Here is a 20,062-nt window from a genome sequence, read left to right as displayed (position 1 = left end):
GAAAGACAGACTTGGGGGTGCCCAAGCAGCACCACCACCAGTCAGGTTGTGAGTCTTGCTGCAAACACCTCCAGAACTCTCCCAGAGAGTTCCACAATGGGGACACCAGGCATCTCTGCTGGAGATGTTTGGTGGGGATGACACTAGTGTGCCAAGAAGGGGCATGAGGTATTGCAGGAATGTGATGATCCCCTGGAACTTTGCCAGGATTGTCACCCATGGGCTTCACTTCACAGTGGCAGTTAAAGGAGTGGGTAGGCAGGGATGTTGCCAAGGGTTTCTTGGTGACAGATGGTGGCTCAAACATCAAGGTTGTGGCCTGGAGGCTCAGCAGAGGCATGATAAAAGCGCTCAAATAGAAGAAGGATGGCAAGGGACAATGAGGAAGTAGAAAGAAAAGTATAGTTGTGGTCATTGGGAACTCTCTGCTCAGGCATATGGTACACCATGTATCCAGGCTGACCCTTTTCTCTGAGAGATGTGTTGCTTACCAAGGGGAGCAGGATTCAAGATATTACATATCGACTACCGAAGCTGATCAGACCTACTGATCAAAACCCATTTGTGATAGTCCATGTGGGAACAAATGACAGGGCCATGAATACCATTGAGAGAATTAAGGAGGACTATGAAGCTCTTGGAAGGCAGTTGAAAGCACATTGGGCACAGGTGGTCTTCTCATCTACCCTTCCCATCAAAGGAAGAGGAAAGCAATGGGAGCAGACCATACTTGAAGTGAATTGTTGGCTGTGATGGTGGTGCCAGCAGGAGTGCTTTGGATTCTGGGATCATCGGATAAGCTTTCTTAAAGAAGGCCTACTCACACATGATGGCCTTCACCTTTCAAGATTGGAAAAAATCTGGAGAACTTCATCAGGAGAACTTTAAACTGATGCCACAAGGGGAAGGTGATGATCAACATTTTTAGGAAAAAAGCACAAAGGAAAAAAACCCAAGGGAAACAAGCCCAAAGGAAAAAACCCACAGACATAAATGCTCACAGGAAAAAAGCCCACAAGGAAACATGCCCACATGGAGGTTTCCAGTTTCAGCACAATGCTGAGCAGATGTGACTAGCAGACCTCTGCATGGACACATAAGAACATAAGAGAAGCCATGTTAGATCAGGCCAATGGCCCATCCAGTCCAACATTCTGTGTCACACAGCGGCCAAATATATATATATATATATATATATATATATATATATATATATATATATATATATATATATATATATATATATATATACATACACACACACACACACACACACACACACACACACTGTGGCTAATAGCCACTGATGGACCTCTGCTCCATATTTTTATCTAACCCCTTCTTGAAGGTGGCTATGCTTGTGGACGCCACCACCTCCTGTGGCAGTGAATTCCACATGTTAATCACCCTTTGGGTGAAGAAGTACTTCCTTTTATCCGTTTTAACCTGTCTGCTCAGCAATTTTATCGAATGCCCACGAGTTCTTGTATTGTGAGAAAGGGAGAAAAGTACTTCTTTCTCTACTTTCTCCATCCCATGCATTATCTTGTAAACTTCCATCATGTCACCCCTCAGTCGACGTTTCTCCAAGCTAAAGAGCCCTAAGCGTTTCAACCTTTCTTCATAGGGAAGGTGTTCCAGCCCTTTAATCATTTTAGTTGCCCTTTTCTGAACTTTCTCCAATGCTATAATATCCTTTTTGAGGTGCGGCGACCAGAACTGCACACAGTACTCCAAATGAGACCGCACCATCGATTTATACAGAGGCATTATGATACTGGCTGATTTGTTTTCAATTCCCTTCCTAATAATTCCCAGCATGGCGTTGGCCTTTTTTATTGCAAACGCACACTGTCTTGACATTTTCAGTGAATTATCTACCATGACCCCAAGATCTCTCTCTTGGTCTGTCTCTGCCAGTTCACACCCCATCAACTTGTATTTGTAGCTGGGATTCTTGGCCCCAATGTGCATTACTTTGCACTTGGCCACATTGAACCGCATCTGCCACGTTGACGCCCACTCACCCAGCCTCAACAGATCCCTTTGGAGTTCCTCACAATCCTCTCTGGTTCTCACCACCCTGAACAATTTAGTGTCATCCGCAAATTTGGCCACTTCACTGCTCACTCCCAACTCTAAATCATTTATGAACAAGTTAAAGAGGATGGGACCCAGTACCGAGCCCTGCGGCACCCCACTGCTTACCGTCCTCCACTGCGAAGACTGCCCATTTATACTCACTCTCTGCTGACCACGCCTGGACACACCTGACCACTCGGCTTTGGGGGTCTTCAGCAGTACAAAGACTCATTAGAAACTCAGTTGGGGGTTTCTTAAGGCAGGGGGCTTTATTGGGAGGCGAGTATTGCATTTTTTGTTTGCAGTCTGGCTTTTCTTTCACGATTTCCCCAAGCCCGAGACGGGCACCATTTGGTGAAGAAGACGCGACTACCGGAGGGGGGGAATACAAAACAACCATAGTGGGTTCCCCCACCCTTTGCTTACTGCTAATTTATCTTTCTTTTGTTCCTTCATTCACACCTCGGCGATTTTGAGCCGGCCAACCTGCAGAGGCAATCTTTGAAGTGCGAAGTGTGGAGACAGAGGTGGGGTCGGCGCCGAGCGAGTGTGATGTGTGTGTGAGGAGGTGAAGATGGAGGAGATAAGAATCAGCGGAAAGAAACAGCGGTGGAGAGAGAGAGTGGCTGAAGCCAAGGAGTTGAAGTTAAAAGCTAGAAGGAAAGAATACCCACTCTAAGACTTAGAAGAAGGGAGAAGAGGTGTGATACAACGATAAGAGTACTGGGACTATGTGTGCTTAAACGGATACTACAGCAATGTAAGCTATATGGTGCACACAATCTGAAAACTATTTGGGTGCTATAGGAAGGAAGAGGAAGAAAGAAGACTGGACTGATGTTGGACAATAATAGTTGCAATAGTTACAAAGAGGACAAGGACTGAATTTGAAATAGGAGTGTGAGTGATTGTGGAAATTATGTACATGAGTACTACTGCTAGAGTGAGGTTGATATTCTGAGTGTATAGCTTTAAGAGCTGGCTAGAAATGGCATGGGATTGTGGAGAGTTTACAAGCAGTTAAATAAATAAATGAGAGCAGATGAGAGGATAGAGGTTTAAATGTTTAAGTCAAATTGCTATATTGTTGATACACTGTTATATTGCTTTATGAATTTTATGAAATATTGAAGTTTATGGAATTTATGTTTATGAAATTTAAGTGGATGAAACCTTAGAAACCTAAAGGATTTCTAGGATATACTGTTTTAAAACAGGTAGCAATAGGGCCTTGACTATAGTTAACATTAGCTATAATAATAACTACAACTTTGTGGTTCACCCAATTATTCCCTGATTAATCTTGTGAATAACCTCACTATAATACTACACAATATTTGATAGAGAACTTGGATTGACAACAGGTAGATAAGTGAGGAGCTACCAGAACCTCTCTTAAGATCTACTAACTTTCAGGCTACAAACTAGATAACTGCGCTCACCTGCTTGCCCCTTGAATTTTGATACTGTCTTAACTATCCTGATTATTTTTTTTGTTACTCTTCTTCTAAAATGAGTAGACCAAATAAGCCAGTGCCCTTCCCAGGAGTAATAAAATTGGTTGGAACCTCTTTAGGGGCTTCAATATCTCAAGATATACTCAAGGAGCTACAAAATAGTACGCAGACTTATTTTATGACTGCATTGAATCAAGTGCAGAGTAACATAATTGACCAGATTGGTGGGTTAAACCAAAAACTAGACGATCTACAGAGGCAATTAACTGAGACTAAAGAAGAGATATCTGGGCTTGCCCAATTGGTGAAAGTATTTGATTCCAAACTGGAAGTAGTCAATCAAAGGTTAGAAATGGTAAAAGTCAGTCCAAGACAGGATGACAAACTCAGAGATTGAGTGTGCAGCATCTGTCTTAAGATTTCAAAACATTCCAGAACAAAAACCAGAAGACTTGACATTGAGATTGTGTGAGGCAATGGCACCAGCTAGAGCCTTCTGAGTTAGAAAGAGAATTAGACTATGTAAAGAAGGTCAGTACAGCATACTCAAAAAAACACTCCCTTCCCAGGGAGGCCCATGTGAAATTTAGTAGAACGCAGGTTAAAGAAATAGTATGGAATGCCTTTAAAGACCAAACTTTAAAAATAGATGACCAAAATATAAGGATTTAAAAAAAATTCCATGAGAAGTGAGAAAGAGAAGACAAAACTATAAGCAGCTATCAGAATTCTTACAGGAAAAATCAATTCCTTATAATGGCTCTTCCCGGAGGGGTTACTATTCACATATCATGAACGAAGGTATAAAATTGACTCTGTATTCAAGTTAGAAGAGTTTATGGAGAAAAATAATATTGAAAAGAGCAAGAACAAAGAACAAAAGATGCATAAAAAGGGCAAAATAGGTAATAAGAAAGGAAAGAGATGTTTTACGGAAGAAACCTCAGAAGTGAGGAAAAGAACTCTGAGGAAGAGGGGGAAGCAGAGAGACCTATGGAGACAAGATTACAAAAGAAGAGGAAGCAGTATAAAGAGGGTAGTAAAGAACAGCAAACATAATGGATAGTAGCCAATTGAAATTACTTTCAGTGAACGTTAATGGGCTCAATATACCGCAGAAAAGGAAAATGTTCTTGCAAATATCAAAGATGAAAGCTGATATTGTATGTCTCCAGGAAGTCCATATTAGAGAAAAAGATAAACATCTTTTAGAAAATAAAAAGCTTGGAAAGCTATACATGGCATTGGATTCTAAAAAGAAAAAAAGGAGGTGGCTATGTATATAAGCGAGAGATATAAATCAAGATGTGTTCATATGGCAGAAGATGCGAGGTCTTTATTTGTTGAAATACAAAGAAATGAGCAAAAAATACTAATTGTAAATATATATGCACCAAATGAAAATCAGGAACCTTTTTACAATAAATTACAACAAACTCTGTAGCTGTATGATTATGAAAACATCTATGAGACTGATTAACATTTGAGAACTTATGGAGCAGTGCGAAGAAGCATAAAAGAACTGAAAGTAATAGATTTATATCTATCACTCCGGGGTGAATAAAGGACTAAATAAAACTAAAAGCAAAGGTCTGGAGCCAGAAAAGCAAATATATATCTAGGAGTGTAAAGGAGGGGCTGAAATTGGGACTTTAAAATTGTGGGAAACAAGCTTGAAAGAGGAAAAATAGACTTTGTTTGGCATACCTGCGGTTTGAACAGAAAGCTCCTCCCAGAAGATCGGCTGAGATGGTGACTACAGTACAGGAAGTTCCGCCATTGAAACAACGTGAGACTTCATAACCATAGAAAACGAGACTTCATGTCAAGAAAGGAAGGAAGGTAAAGGATGGCGCCATTAAGAGAAGGGAAAAATAACAAGTCTTCCAGCCCTCTCTAGTACCCAAAACCATAGAGAAGTATCAGACGCCATTAAAAGAAGGTCAAAATTTTAAAAGTTATTAAAAAGAAATTTGGACATTGAAAAATAGCAGAGCCGGCAGATATCATCATTAAAAGATAAAAACTATTGGACTATATACTTAAAACTAATTTTGGTGTTGTTTTGGAGAAAAAAAGAATAAGGTTTTTAAACTGGTAGGAAAACTGCGGCTGCCATTTTGTGCAATTTTTTTTAATTGATATCTTGACTTAGGAGCATCGGAGAATGGCGGTTTTGGGCTTATTTAACAGGGCATGATCTAATCTATAAGGTTGTGAGCTCAAAACTTGAATTTGAGAGGTCAGTTTTTGAACCTATTTAAAGCAACAGCCAAGCAGCCATGACGAAGCTGAGATCAGCAGTAAGGCAGCAACGTATGAAGGCTGGATCACTTGAAAGAGAGGGAATGGCTAAATCTAAACCAGACAAGACAGATAAAGCAGAATGGTAAGAAGCAATGGATGCTATGAAAGCATGATTGGCAAATATAATTAGAGAAACAAAAACAGAGCTAAAAAGATACATTGAGACAAGTGCAGAAGATGTGAAAAAAGATTTGAAAAAAGATATTGAGGATCTTAGAAAAGATTCACAAGCAGCTTTGCAAAAAGTGCAAAAAGTAGAAGAAAAGGTGAAAGATATGAGAATGGACGCTGCAGATTCCACTATGCAAAAATTGCAGGAGAAAGCATTACTACTTGACTGTAAATTTATGGAGAACCAACTACGGCTAAGAGGTGTGCCTGAGTCTACTACTGATCTAAGGACATATATAATTAAAATTGTTGCTGAATTTTTAGGAGAAGACCCAGAAGAAACTGTTCGTTACTATGATTATATTTACATAGTAAATTTGGAATACGCCAAAAAAAAATAAACTACCAAGAGATGTGGTGGTAAGATTTGTGACAAGAGACGTGGTGGGAAGAATTCTTAGTAAATAATTTAAGAGCCCACTGGAGGTGGATGGCAGCAAAGTAAGAATTACGAAAGAACTGCCAAGGAAAGTCATCAGTGACAGGAGACACTACAAAAGGCTGACAGAAAAGCTGAGAGAAAAAGAAATAAGATACAGGTGGGAACTTCCAGAGGGTTTGAGTTTTGAATTCAAAGGACGGAGATTTACCATCACAACCATTCAGCAAATGACAAACTTTTTGAGTGAGCGTAAAAACTTTGGGGAACCAGATCAAGAATAAAAACCATTATGGATTACAAATTAATATCTTGGAATATAAATGGACTTAACTCACCACAAAAAAGAAGGGCAACTTTTCACTGGATTAAGAAACAAAAATGTAACATAATTTGTCTACAAGAAGTACACATCAAACAAACGGATTACATATTTTTATGGAATAAACAACTTAGTGTGGATTTTTTTTCATTGGCTAAGGAAGCTAAAAGTTATTGTCTGATCTCATTATTGAATACTGACTATAAGATCTTTGCAACGATATTATCTACATGACTAAAGAAAAATTTAGCTCAAATTATACATAGGATCAAGGTGGTTTTTTGCCAAAGAGGCAGATTAGAAATTACATAAGGATGGTCATGAATATATTGGAATATTATGAACAACATATTGAAGCTAAGATGGCCCTAGTTTTTGTCAATGCTGAAAAAGCATTTGACAATGTAAATTGGCAGTTTCTCTTAGAGCTGGTGAAGCGAATGAAATTCGGAAATAAATCTGAAAAAATAACAGAGACTATATATTAAGATCTATTTAGCACCTTAATGTTAATTTTAAATGTAACTGTACACTGATTAAGATAATTTTATTGTTTATATGATTTTATTATATTGTATTGCACTTACATGTTGTGAGCCGCCCTGAGCCTGCTTGTGCGGGGAGGGCGGGATACAAATAAAAAGTTGTTGTTGTTGTTGTTGTTGTTGTTGTTGTTGTTGTTGTTGTTATTATTATTATTATTATTATTATTATTATTATTATTATTATTATTCCAAGCAGAATGCCAAGATAATAGTGAATGCTGCATTGACAGAGAATATCGATCTTTGGAAAGGTCCTAGACAAGGCTGTCCTTTGTCTCTTGCTTTTTATTCTGTATTTGGAAGTATTAAATATAACAATTCGGAATAATAAAGAAATTAGGGGCCTAAGAATAAAGGGGGAGGAATATAAGTTGCAAGCATTTGCAGATGACCAAATATTTATTTTAGAGGACCCCATGAAGTCTATTATTATCTTAAAAGAGGAACTAGAGAAATTTGGTAGAGTGGCGGGGATGAAAGTAAAATTTGAAAAGACGAAGATATTGGTCAAAAATATTTTTAAAAAACCTGAGTCTATAGAATTGCAATGAATATCTGGTTTTCAAGTTGTTAAAAAAGTGAGATATTTGGGAATATATCTCACTAGCAGATGTAGTACAATATTTGAGGATAATTATTCAAAGTTATTAAAAGAAATAGGGCAAGATATGGGCAAATGGCGAAATCTTTAATTGTCTTTCATGGGTAGAATTGCAGCCCTGAAAATGACTATTCTCCCTAAAATAATGTTTTTATTCCAAACTATCCCAATACAGTTGAATAAGACCTTCTTTCAATCATTGAATAAAATAACCAGTGATTTTGTGTGGCAAGGAAAGAAAGCAAGAATAAAACACAAGCTCATGCAAGACTCTAGAGATAGAGGAGAACTATCATTACCTAATTGGGAACTTTACTATAAAGCGAATATGCTTGTGTGGTTGAAAGAGTTGGCTAAATTAGACAATAAGAGAATATTAACGATTGAAGGTCATGATCTAAGAATCAGTTGGCATGCATTTATATGGTATGGAATAGACTGTCAAGCTCGACTGATTCTGTTCAATAACTGATGGGTTCCTGGCTGGCCACAGGCAGGCCTGGGTAAGATCACACTGAACCAAATGCTGCTAGTTTATTATCCTTTCCTGGCCCCTCTTTGTTTTATGACTGGTAATTACTGAGAGCAAAGCAATCAGCACCTTCCCATGAATCCTCTTGCGGGAGGAAGCGCCATCTGGGTGATACAAAGCCGAATGCCTGATAATGCCCTGGGAATGTATGTAGTTTTGTGGCTTATGTGTGAATGCTCCCCTGCTTCCCCTCCCCGTAGGAATCTCTTTGAAGTGTACCTTAAAACTTATGTATCAATGTATTGGTTTCATTCTTCTCAAGCCAAGGCTTGAGCCAAAATAATGGTCTATCAATAAACATAGTTTTTGTAGCAACTTGGACTTGTCATTGAATCCGTCTGCTTGGCATAGACGGCCACAAATACTTTAAGAATCATTGAATAAGAAAGTCATTAATTGTTATGGGGGGAAATAAGAAGATCTTTGTATGATAAGACTTCGAACTGGGTTGTCCTATTAGAAGCATCCACGCAGCCCCATCTGTCAATACATAAGATACCGTTAAACATATGAAGCCCTGTTGGACAAAGATGGGAATATCAGAACAAGTACTCAATTAGCAGATCAGAACAATATTCTAGATTGGTGGAGATGGCCCAACTAAAGTCTAGACATAATAAAGATAAAGAGAAGGGCTTTCATCTGAAAGAAACTGTCTTTGATAAGCTCTTTCTAAAGACTGATGTAAAACAGATCAGTAAACTATACAGTTTTCTCCTCCAGTTAGAAATACAGGATGAGGTAGTTAAAGATGTAATGATCAAATGGGCTAGAAATATAGAGCATGCAATACACCTGGATCAATGGTCTCAGATTTGGCAAACAAATATAAAGATTATTAAGTCAACATCTTTTAAATAAAATATTTACAAAATTATATACAGATGGTATATGACTCCAGCGAAATTAGCAAAGATGTTTCCAGGCCTATCTAATAAATGTTGGTAATGAGAGAATAATGTGGGAAAGTTTTTCCATGTATGGTGGTCTTGTAAAAGAAACAAGGAATTTTGGACAAAAGTCCATGAAACACTCCAAAAATGTTTAAAAACTGTTACTTCAAGCCAGAATTATTCCTTTTAAATTTGTTGCTGGATAAAATGGGGAAAGTTGAGAAGCACCTGATAGTCCATGTCAATACAGCTGCGAGGATTTTGTTAGCGCAGTATTGGAAAAGAAATGAAATGCCAACAATGGATGAGTTAATTGTAAAAATAATAGATATTGCTGAAATGGATAAACTTTCTAATATGTTAAGAACTAAACCTAAGAAATAAGTTGATGAAAATTGGAATTTATTTTATGAGTGGTTAACAAAGGGTTGAGTTGTTAAAACTGAGAGAGATAAATGAAGGTCGCCAAAATAAAAGATTATATATATATATATATGCTGAGAGGTAGCAATTTATTTTCTGATATCGAGGTTTATATTTACTTAAGATTGTGAGGATGTATGTAAAAAGGTTTACAGGGAGTTTTACCGTATCCCCTATCTCCATTTTGTTGAAATTTGTATTTTTTGTTTGTCTGTTTTTCTGTATTCGTTATTGTTGTCAGTTAATAATAAAATATAAATAAATAAAAAGAAAGAAAGAAAGAAACATGCCCACATAGAAAGAAGTCCACGTGGAAAGAAACCCACATGGAATAGGGTTGCCAAGTCCAATTCAAGAAATATCTGGGAAGTTGGGGGTGGAGCCAGGAGACTTCGGGTGTGGAGCCAGGAGTAAGGTTATGACAAGCATAATTGATCTCCAAAGGGAGTTCTGGCGATCACATCTAAAGGGACCATACTCCTTTAAAATGAAGGATAGGGACACCTCCTTTTGGGGCTCATAGAATTGGACCCCCTGGTCCAATCCTTTTGAAACTTGGAGGGTATTTTGGGAAGAGGCACTGGATGCTATGCTGCATATTTGGTGCATCTACATAAAAAAACAGCATCCCGAGCCCCAGATACCCATGGATCAATTCTCCATTATACCATTTTTTAAAATTAATTCCAACTATGTTTATTGATTTCTTCCTTCCAGATACTTGTCAGAGTCAGCCCTGCTTATCTTCTTAGATCTATGAGGCCTTAATGACTTCTGCTATTTAAGAAAGATGTTATCACAGAGCAGGCAGTAATTTGCCTAACCCAAAAACCATCCATTTTGACATTCCTGAAAAGTATAAGCAACTGATACTTCATGATTCTGGTGTGGAAAAATCCAGACAGAATTCTGGTTTTAGGTGATAGAGATCTTACGCTTGAATTAAACAAAGATACCATCTATGGAGATGGCACCTTTGATAAAGTGCCAAATATGTTTTACCAACTGTACACACGACATGCCAGGGTGGGTAATTCATATCCACCATGTGTTTACATTTTACTTTTTTAAACATTCTATTACACCTGTAATAGAAGCTATTGATTCCAGATCTGTCACCTCAAAGGGTTTTAGTGGATTTTGAGAAGGCTTATATGAATGCAGTGAGGATTGCCTTTCCACACACTGAGGTCAAAGGATGTTATTTTCACTGAAATCTCTTGCTGCATTAGCCTGTGTCCCAATCAATGATGTGAGAACTGTTTTTGATGAGCTTGCTGCCAGATGAAGACAGCTACAATGCAGTGCTCACATACTTCTTTTCGACATATATTGAGGGTGCAGCAGGTAAAGATCCTCAGTTTCAAACAAGTATATAGAATCACCATGATGCAGTCCTGGAATGGTCAGCAAAGACTATAAACTGTTGTGAGGGATTTCAGAATGCTCTTACTTCCTTTTTCCATTGCAGTCATCCCAGTGTAACTTCTTGTTGCATGTGAATATGACATATTTTAATCCTAAAATACCAATATAAAATAACAAAATGGTCACTTTTTGTTGCACGTGAATATGACATATTTTAATCCTAAAATAACAACAAAATATTATGAATGGTTATCTACAATTATAAAAATCTATGGTGCTTTACATATTTTTCCATGTGGGCTTTTTTCTATGTGGGCTTCTTTCAGTATGGGCTTTTCCCGTGTAGGCTTCTTTCCATGTGGGTTTATTTCCATGTGAGCTTTTTTCCTGTAAGCATTTATGTCTGTGGGGTTTTTTTCTTTGGACTTTTTTCCAGTTACCATAAACAACATGGGGATCGTAATGAAGAAGAATAACCACCAGGGATCCACCTGGAGAAGACGAAGCTACAAGTGCCTATATACTAATGTACAAGGCTACAAGTGCCTATATACTAATGCCCAAAGTATGGGTAATAAGAAGGGTGAGCTTGAGCTTCTCTTGCAAACAGAGGGTTATGATTTAGTAGGGATTACTGAGACTTGGTGGGATGATTTTCATGACTGGAATGTGATAGTGGATGAGTATGTTCAAGAAAAACAGTAAGGGCAGAAGAGGAGGTGGAGTGGTGTTTATGTGAGGAGTGGGCTTGATTGTCAAGAAGTTCTGAAGAATGTGGTTGATAGTCCAGTGGAAAGTATATGGGTAAAAATAAGAGGAGGAAGGACAAAGGATATTGTGGTTGGAGTCTGCCACAGACCACCTGACCAGGGAGAGGATTTGGATGCTGTCCTCATTGAACAAATTAATAGTGTAGCCAGACATCAGAACCTTATAATTCAACTTCCCCATTGTGTGCTGGGAGACAAACATGCAAAAGCGACAAGAATCACACAACTTTCTGACCTGCCTGGCCAATAACTTCCTTTTTCAAATGGTGGAAGAGGCCACTAGGGGCTCTGCCATGCCATACTAGACTTAATATTAATCAACAAGGAAGAGGAGGTGGATGGGGTGAAGGTGGTGGGGACTTTAGGGGGAAATGACCATGTGCTCCTAGAATTCCTCTTCCTGGGGGCAGGGCAAGGAGACTTGTAGGTTAGATTTTCATAGGGCTAATTTTGATGAGCTCCAAGACTTAATGATGGTTGTTCCATGGGAGAGGGTGCTGGAAGGGAAAGGAGTGAGTGAAGGGTGGGCTCTTTTCAAACATGAGCTTATGCAAGCTCAAGCCCTCACTATTCCAGCAAGATGAAAACACGGTAAGGTATCCAAGAAACTGATGTGGATGGACAGAGAGCTCCAGAATAAGCTAAGGAAGAAAAAGAAAATTTTCAGGAAATGGAGAGGACTGACCTGTACAGAAAATTATATGAAGGTTACTAGGTATTGCTGATTGGCCATCAGAGAGGCCAAAGCTCAGGATGATCTGGATCTGGCTAGGAGATCTCGCTACAACAAGAAAAATTTCTTCAGATAGTTGAGAAGCAAACACAAAGTAATGGAGGCAATTGGACTACTCGGGAGTAAAAGAAGACCTTCTGACAGTTCAGGCAAAAAGCAGACAGGCTTAATGATGGTTTTTTGCCTTGATTTTCTCCCTGAAGAAGAATTTGAGCCCATCTAGAGTTGGTGGAAGACTTAACAGAATGCCTGAGAGGCTCATTGACATGGATAGAGAAATTGTGGAGAGGTAGCTGGCTGAATTGGATGAGTACAAATCTCCTGGGCCTGATGGTGTGCACACAAGAGTGCTCAACTAGCAGAGACTTTGTCCATCATCTTCAAGATTGAGGATTGGGGATGTCCCACAAAATTGGAAGAGAGCAAATTTTATCCCAATCTTTAAAAAAGAGAAGAAGGATGAACCAGGAAACTACAGACCTGTTAGTCTGACTTCTGTTGCTGGAAAGATATTTGAGCAGATTTTAAAGGGGTCGATCTATGAGCATCTGAAGGATAATTTGGTGATTCGAGGATGTCAGCATGGATTTGTCTCCAACAGGTCTTGCCAGACCAACCTGGTTTCCTTCTTTAATCGAGTAACAAGCTTACTGGATTGTAGGAACACTGTTGATGTGGTTTACCTGGATTTCAGTAAAGCTTCTGAAAAAGTTCTCCATGACATTCTGATGCGCAAACTGGAAGATGGTGGACTGGACTATAGGACAGTTTGGGGGATAGGAAAATGGTTAGAGGACTACCCAAAGAGTGACTGGAGTTTCATCAGATTGGAGAGAGGTGTCCAGTGGGGTGCTGCAGGGATCTGTTTTGGGCCTGGTTCTTTTCAACATTTTTATCAATGATCTGGATGAAGGGGTGTCATTTGCTGATGATACCATATTGGGAGGAGTAGCAAACACCCAGAAGAATAGAGTTAAAATTCAACAATATCTGAATAATCTGGAGAAGTGGGCAGTTGTGAACAAGATGCAATTCAATAAAGATAAGTGCAAAGTCTTGCATCTGGGCCACAAAAATGTGAGACACAAATACTGAAAGGGGGATGCACTTTTGGGAAAATAATAATAATAATAATAATAATAATAATAATAATAATAATAATAATAATAATAATAATAATAATAATAATAATAATAATAATAATTTTTTATTTATATCCCGCCCTCCCCGCTGAGGCAGGCTCAAAGGACATGGTGCATACCATGATTACAATAAAATACAGTTAATACAATAAAATACAGTTAAAATACAATTAAATTACAAATTCATAAATTAAGTTAAGTAAATAAATTAAAACCAGTATAAACTGAAGGTGCTACAGTTCAATACATATATAAAGATGGCTAGATATCATTACCAGGATTCCACCTTAAAAGCAAGTTCGAAGAGGACTGTTTTACAAGCCCTGTGGAACTGATTGAGTAGTGTATGTGAAAGTAGTAGTGTGTGTGAAAGAGATCTTGGGGTACTAGTAGAGTGTAAACGAAATATGAGCTGTCAGAGTGATGCCATGACAAAAAAGGCAAATTCAATCCTGGGTTGTATCAAAAGGGCTATAGCATCAAAATCACAGGACGTCATAGTTCACTATATACTGCCTTGGTCAGACCACACCTGGAATACTGTGTGCAGTTCTGGAAGCTTCAATTAAAAAAAAAGATGTGGACAAAATCGAACAGGTGCAAAAGAGAGCAACGAGGACGATCAAGGGCCTGGAGGATGAACCCTATGAAGAAAGGCTGAGGAATTTGGGAATGTTGAGTCTGGAGAAGAGGAGATTGAGGGGGGACATAATTGCTCTTTTTAAATATTTGAAAGGCTGTCATTTAAAGGAGGGCAAGGAGTTGTTCCATTTGGCAGCCAAGGATATGACCTGAATCAATGGGCTCAAATTACAAGCAGAAAAGCACTGGCTAGATATTAGGGGGGTGGGGAGAGAATTTATGGTCAGAGTAGTTTAGAGGTGGAACCAGCTGCCTAGGAAGGTGGTGAGCTCCTGTTCATTGGCAGTCTTCAAAACGTGGCTGGATAATCATTTGCCTGATATGCTTTAGGCTGATCCTGCTTGGAGCATGGAGTCGGACTAGATGGTCTATATGGCCCCTTCCAACACTATGATTCTATGATTCTAAGTATGTAGTGGTCCTAACATTCTAAATATAATATATATATGATTAAGAATATTTCTGTTGGTTCATATTCTTTCCTGGTGCAAAATTAGCGGAAACCCATCCAGTCAATTGAGATACACTGTTTTGTTTAGAAATTTTTATGCTACGTCTCCTGGAGCCTGCTTGACACAGCTTACAAGACACAAAATAATAAAAAAATATTAAAAATATATTAATATCCAGCATTAAAACTCAACCCAGCATAAAAACAGATAATACAAACAAGCCATTAAGAATAAGTTTGTTTTCTTTCTTTCTTTCTTTCTTTCTTTCTTTCTTTCTTTCTTTCTTTCTTTCTTTCTTTCTTTCTTTCTTTCTTTCTTTCTTTCTTTCTTTCTTTCTTTCTTTCTTTCTTTCTTTCTTTCTTTCTCTCTTCTCTTTCTTTCTTTCTTTCTCTCTTTCTTTCTCTCTTTCTCTCTCTCTTTCTAATTTATAACCCACTTCACTCAATGGTCTCAGGGTGGGTAACAACCAATAAATATACAGAATTAAAATTAATTAATATAATAAAAACAATATAGCACTCTAAAAAAATAGTTATGTAGTGCTCAGTCTGCCAGTTAAGGTCCACCTCACAAGCCCTGTTATATCTTTGCCTCCAGAGGTGAAGCAGGTAAAAGATAGAAACAAAGCTGTAGTGACACTTCACTTATGCAATATCCTTCCCCTTCTGGCTCTTTTAGGCACTAGGCCAAAACATTGCTATTTATACAGGCTTTTAATTAAGAGGTTGATCTTTTCATACTATTTTAGTCTGGGAACTTTAAACTGTCAGCCATCTGGTTATATGGCTTCTGATTTTATGCTGGACTTTTTAAATGATGGATTTTAATACAGCTTTTGTTTGTTTTTATTATTTTAATTCTGTAAGCCACCTTGAGCCAGTTTCTAAAGAAGTGGCATAGTTATTTTACAAATAAATTTTAAAAATCGACTGTACCAATTTAGAGTGCAGGTAGAAAAGACCTATTTTAATACATTTTATCTAAATAACTCTTTACATGTATTAAGTTATGCTAAATTATTTTCCCTGATATGCTAGGTTACAAAGAAGGTTTTAAAAATTGGGAAAAAACAGAAAAAAAGTTATATTGGTTGCAATCTGAATGGTTGAGTCCAGAATTCCATTTCCTCAGCTTACTACTACATTCATTCTGCATATTGTGGCAGTATGACAGATGTATTAAGACAGACCTATTATAATATTTTCACTCAATCAAAAGTTTAAATTGCTTTGGTAATAAAAAAGAGTTGTGTGTGAACTGATCCAAACTCTGAGTTGTACAAAGTTTGGCTTCAACTAATTAATCCACTCTAGCATTATTGAAATGTATCCATCTGATTGAATACTCATAAAAATTTATGAGGAAATGAGTAGACCCACACTGTGTTGTCATGTCAGTAGTGTCATAGAGTGGTTGTCATTAAATTGTTGACATTTTGCAATGCAAAGTAGTTAGCTTTACTGTAGTTTTAAAGATATTCCGTAGACCAACTTTAAATGTCAGCAGTGCATTGTGGCTAATGGGAAATGCATAAACCTTGGCAAAATAAGTGTATTGTGTAGATATTAGAATGGTAAGTAAGCCAGCGCTACCATTAATTGCCTTTGCATTTTTAGCATGCTATTTTCTAAGTTATCATTATGTTTCTAACAGTGATCTTAATATAAATTGTCAGTGTTTGCTGCTAACATGGGCTTATTGTGTGGATTTAAAACCAGTTATTCTTCAGATAGTGTCAACAAGAATGTAGAGATGTACTTCTGATATGGATATATGCATCAGCTTGATCTGCTGTTACTACTAATATAACTAACTTTGTAGATGACCAATAGCACATATATGATATAATGATTGCAGGTTGTGTGAACCTGTACTTTTATTTTATTTTACAATGCTCAGAATACAGCCTAAGAAATGGTGGATGGATGTAGACTCGTGCATGCTGGCAGAGTCATTATAACTAAAAAAAAAAAATTTCCCTTATCCATCCCAAAATCTGAAGCTGCATTGGCTTAGTTATATATTTATAAAGCTGGAACCTATCTCCCCACCACACTGCTCTCAGTGGGATTTCCGTTGGGAGGGGGGGCTATGTTTATACATTTTTATCTCTACATAAGTGGAATTGGTAGGGACTGAGTTACTGCAGACAGAAAGATAGTTTTGTACTGGAAGTTTATTTATGGTAAAGAATTCTGAGGCATCTGAGGATTAGAGGGAGGGTAGTCAAGACAGCCACACATAGCTGACAATTATAGGATTGCTAATCCCCAGTTCTGGGCAGGGGATCCCCTGATTTGGAGGCCCTCCTCCCACTTCAGGGTTATCAGAAAGTGTGGGGGGATGTCTGCTGGACACTCCATTATACCCTATGGAAATCTGTTCCCATAGAATATAATGAAAAATTGATTCATGGGTATTTGGGGCTCTGTGGGAGGGGGTATTTTTTGTGGTAGAGGCATAGCATCTGGTGCCTCTCCTCAAAACACCTCCAAGTTTCAAAAATATTGAACCAGGGGGTCCAATTTATGAGCCTCAAAAGAAGGTGTTCCTATCCTTCAGTATTTCCAAATGGAGGGAAGGCATTTAAAAGGTGCACAGTTCCTTTAAATGTGATGTCCAGAATTCCCTTTGGAGTTCAGTCATGCTTGTCACAACCTTGCTCCTGGCTCCACTTCCAAAGTCTCCTGACTCCACCCAAAAATTTCCAGATATTTCTTGAGTCGGACCAGGCAACCCGATGACCAGACCGAAGAGTCTGAGATGGGATAGGCATGACCATTGAACCCTTATATTGATTGATATTGAGGGATGGGGTGATGTCCAGTATCTCTGACATGAGAGGTTTCTGTACATTCTATGAATTTGTTAAAATTATTTTGGTTAATATATTCTTCTAAGTCTACCTTTTGAATTTGTTTATTTTCATATAATCTTTTATAAAATTGTTCCACAATTTGGCGTATCGCCTGTGTTTGGACTTTCTCTGCTATTTTCATCTTTCAATACCGCTATTATTCTTTTGGCATTCTCTTTTCTCATTCTGTAGGCCAACCACCTTCCAGGTTTGTTAGCATGTTCAAAAAAGTTTTGTCTGGCAAATCTCACTTTTTTCTCCGTTTCCTCTATAATTAAGTTGGTGTTGTGTTTCTTTAACCTTATTTTGAAACTCCTGTTTTGTCGGTTGTGCTTTTAAATTCTTTTCAGCTTCTCCTGCTTGCGACATTAGTCTTTGATAATTTTCAGTTCTTTCTTTCTTTTTCTTTGCACTGTATCTAATTGCAAGACCCCTAAAATATGCTTTAGCGGTATTCCAGACTATTTGCACCTTCATATCTTGAGTTATATTCTGTTTAAAGAAAGATTCCATTTCCACCTTGGATTCTTTAAGAAAGTCTATCTTTTAAAATAGAAGTATTTAACCTCCACGTTCTTCTCAATTGTGTACCTTTAAGTTTTATCATTACAGGACTGTGATCTGATATGACTCTTGTTTGAATTTCTGTCTCAACTAAATCTTTAATCAAGTTTGTGGAGAGCCAACACTTATCAATTCTTGACCATGTTTGGTGGCTGGCAGAGTAAAGTCCTTCGAATTTGGGTATCTTGCTCTCCATACATCAGCTAGTTCCAATTCTTCTACAACTTCCAAAAACTTGTTGATAGTTGGACACCTTTGGCTTTAGTATGTTTGTGTTTTTAGTATGTTTTTTTATCCAATTATCTGTCAGAAACTGCGTTAAAGTCTCCTACTATGCAGTATTCTGCATAATCCAAATGTAACAACCTAAGATGTAAGGCTTTTGAAAAAATTTTCTTGGTGATCATTCAGGGCATAAATATTTGCCAATAAGATTTTTTTATTGTCCACCATAACTTCCACTAATAGGATTCTTCCATCTTCTGAAGCATACTGTAATTGTGGATTAAATTTGTCCTTAACATATGTTGCCAATCCCCTTTTCTTTTTATTTGTATCTGTTGCTGTAAACAAATTGCCAAGTTTCTTATTTTTCAAAAAATGTTGGTCTTTAGCCAAAATATGAGTTTCTTATAAACAAATTATATCCATTTCCAGTTTTGTTAGATATCTAAAGGTCGTCCTCCTTTTTATAGGAGAATTAAATCCATTCACATTAATAGAGATTATTGATGCCATTATGGATTTTTCTTATCATAATCTTTTTTAATCTGCAATCTTGTTGGGTATTTCCATGGTTTGTTTGGACCCTCTTCATCTGAGTTTTCTTCTTCTTCTCCTTCATCTTCCTTCTTTTTCTTCCCCTCTTTTTTCTCTGCTCTCTGCAGAAAGTTTTGAGCTTTAAAGATAGAGTTTATCCTATATCTGTTCTCTTCATAGGTAAAGAGTAAGCCTTCTGGCATTAGCCATGTATAGGGCATTTCTTTTTCTCTCAAAAAGTTTGTCAGGGTTTGGTATTCTCTTATCTTTTGTCTGACTGGCCATGGCACCTCTCTCAAAATTTTCACCATGTTTTCTGCTATCATCACTGGTTTATCTCTTGCTTACTTCAAAATATTGTCTCTGGTCTTCTTTCTTGTGAGCTTCAAATGGATTTTGCTAGGCAATTTATTCCCTCTCATAAAACTTAATGGTACTCTCTTAACTTGATCAAAGTCTTCTTTCATCCTTTCAGGTGTCACCTGTAAAATTTCTGCCAAGGCCTCACTTAACATTTTCCATAAATCTTCAGTTTTTTCTTCTGGTACATTTTGGAACCTCAGCATGTAAGCTGCTCTGTCTATCTCTAGCTGTAGAAGTCTACTATCATGTACTTTCTGTTCTTTTTCCAGCTGTTCCACCTTTCGTGTGTTATCAGTCACTTGTGCATCTAGTACCTTTAAAGATTTATTGGTCTCTGCTGTCTGTTTTCTGTTCTCTAGAAGCTCTTGTTTGAGTTCTGCCATCTGCTCTCCTATGTTATCTACTTTACCAGTCAGCTGTGCTATAGCAGTTAGTAGAGTATTTTGCATATCCCCCTGCATGGTTGTAAACTTCCCTGGACCAGACAAAGAGCTGGGTGAGGGGATTGGTGGTTTACCTTGATTATCTTGATTATCTTTTTTTTTTATAATTATCTCTTTAAAGCCAGTAGCAGCTTTATTTTCCAACCTTATTAGTATATTTGCACTCACAGTCACAAATTTCATGCACTGCCTCTTCAGTAGTCTGTTTTGGAACACAATGTTCCTGTTTATATTAGTTGAGCTAATAACTGTCAGAC

The sequence above is a fragment of the Heteronotia binoei genome, chromosome 3, assembly GCF_032191835.1.
Source record: "Heteronotia binoei isolate CCM8104 ecotype False Entrance Well chromosome 3, APGP_CSIRO_Hbin_v1, whole genome shotgun sequence".
Classification (NCBI taxonomy): Eukaryota; Metazoa; Chordata; class Lepidosauria; order Squamata; family Gekkonidae; genus Heteronotia; species Heteronotia binoei.
Note: the sequence above shows the minus strand (reverse complement) of the source record.